Genomic DNA, 2,500 nt, shown 5'->3' on the forward strand with positions numbered 1-2,500 from the left:
GTTTTACACACTTATTCCTCCAGATATTATTGATTATACATTATATTATTACTCAAATGTCTATAAAAGTCACTTTGTTAAACTGTAGAGTTGAATTTACAACATCAGAAGTGGACAGAGCAGATCAACATCCCATAATGCAGTTCAGCACCACACATAAACACTAAACACAGAATACAGAAGCTGCTCACTACTGGATATCGTCTACAGTGTGTGTGTGTGTGTGTGTGTGTGTGTGTGTGTGTGTGTGTGTGTGTGTGTGTGTGTGTGTGTGTGTGTGTGTGTGTGATTAATATCAATGTTTTGAAATCCAGCATTCATCTTTATTGATTGTCTCCCTGCTCTGTCTGTAACTGAACTGCTGTATATGTCATGCGTGCAGACGCTGCTGTAGCTGATCTTCTGCAGTTCAGTCTGTTGTGTTGTGAATAGATAAGCTGAAGTGCTGTGATATTTAGATTTTTCTGTATCATTAAATGCAGTTGTAATCCTGCATTCATATTTATTCCTTTTATAGGGCATTCGATCTTTAAACAGCATTCACATCATAACAGTCTCAATTCTGTTGTTTATTAATATTGTTATTTGCATGAACTATTGCACATTACAGTGTGGAGGCATATATAATAAATGATCTTTAGCTATAAATGAGCTGAAGGTTGTCAGTCTTTGATTTCTGTTTTTTAGTGCATCATTAAATGCAAAGGTCATTTTAAAATACCGCATTCATATTCATAATTGATCTATTGTATATTTTAATATGCATGCAGACGCTGCTATAAAGGATCTTTAGTTCCTGATTATTTGCTCTTATATACAGTTGAAGTCAGAATTATTCGCCCCCTTTTATTTGTTTGTTCTTGTTTAAATATTTCCCGAATGATGTTTCTCAGATTGAGGAAATGTTCACAGTGTGTCTGATAATATTTGTTCTTCTGGGGAAAGTCTGATTTGATTTATTTCCCTTTTAAGATCAATATTATTAGCCCCATGTGTTGAAGAACAAATCTCTCTGTTAAACAGAAATTGGGGGGGAAAATAAACAGGGGGGCAAATAATTCTGACTACAATTGTATATATGGATATATTATACTATGCATATCTCCTCTGTTGTGTTGTAGATAGACGAGCTGAAGTGCTGTGGTCGTTTGATTTTTTCTTTGCATTATTAAACGCAAATGTAATCTGCATATTAAATTTTGCATTCATATTCATTATAGATGTTGTTATATCTTTAAACGTGCAGCTTATAAACAGGCTTCAGCATTCACAACACAAGTCTCAATTTTATTTGAGTTAGCGAAGGCATGTTACAGTGTGCATGCAGATGCTGCTATAAATGATCTGTTCAGGATGATCTGTTGTGTTGTAAATAAATGAGCTGAAGGATGTTAATGTTTGATCAGGTTTCTGTGCATCATTAAATGCGATGTTAATTTTATAACTCTATATTGGTTATGAGTGCACTGTAATTGATCTATTGTATATTGTACTACGCATGCAGATGCTGCTATAACGGATCTCTGCTGATTATTTGCGTGCTGTTGTGTATAATGTCGCTGTCGTCTGCTGGTTTCTCGTCTCTGTGGTGTTCAGAAGCTCACAGACCATCTGAAGCTGAGTTTAAAGACGGAAACCACAGCGCTGCGTATAGTTTCAGGCAGAGAGAAGCCTCATATAAAGATCTCTGATTACGCAGACGCTCATGCTGAAACTGCCATGATTCATTTAATCAATGGAAACTTTATACATCTCTGTATTTATAAGCCCTCGTAATCTTCCAAAGCTCTGAGTTTCTGTTTTTGATGAAACCCAGAGGAAAACATTCAAATATTGATGTGAACCAAACAACGTCAGACATTATTCAGCGCATCAGCAGTTTAAGACTCAACGCTTTACATAATGCTCCATTAGATCGTGCATTAATTAACCGTCGTTTAATATTTACAAGTGTTAGACATTATTCAGTGTATCGGCAGCTTCAACACAACACTATAGATGTGCATTAAACTAAAACATCATTGGCTTTGAATATTAAAATTTAAATAAAAAACATGTTTTGAAATAAACAGTTCACAAATTTTATACATTTATTAATAAAAAGCTTATATTTCACTGTATTATTATTATTATTATACTTGAATGTGTTTTGGCTCATTTCAATAAAAAGGTTTAAAATGTACTAAAATTAATAATAAATAATCTCATTATTATATTTATTATTATTATAATGCTAAAATGTGTCCTGGTTCACTTTAATAAAATTAAGCTGTAAAACTGCATTAAAATTAATAACAAAAAGCCTATTATTATATTTCATACTAGTTATTATTATACTATTGTGTTTTGGCTCATTTAAATAAAATGGTTTAAAATGTAGTCAAATTAATAATTATAAGCCCATTAATATATTTTGTATTATAAATATTAGTATAATACTAGAATGAGTCCTGTTTCACTTAAATAAACAAAGTTTTCAAAGAATTGTAATAAAATAACA

At 32.2% G+C, this 2,500-nt stretch overlaps 1 protein-coding gene across 2 annotated transcripts in view; it reads left to right on the forward strand.

Moving 5' to 3' along the window:
• Positions 1-651, forward strand: part of LOC101885776 (uncharacterized) — a 7,037-nt gene extending 6,386 nt beyond the window's left edge. For both annotated transcript variants that reach the window (XM_073949273.1, XM_073949274.1), the window contains one exon: positions 1-651. This exon is cut by the window's left edge and continues 722 nt beyond it. The gene's annotated coding sequence lies outside the window, so the exon portion shown is untranslated.
• The last annotated feature ends 1,849 nt before the right edge of the window (positions 652-2,500 follow it).

Source organism: Danio rerio, chromosome 1, assembly GCF_049306965.1.
Source record: "Danio rerio strain Tuebingen ecotype United States chromosome 1, GRCz12tu, whole genome shotgun sequence".
In the NCBI taxonomy this organism is placed as follows: Eukaryota; Metazoa; Chordata; class Actinopteri; order Cypriniformes; family Danionidae; genus Danio; species Danio rerio.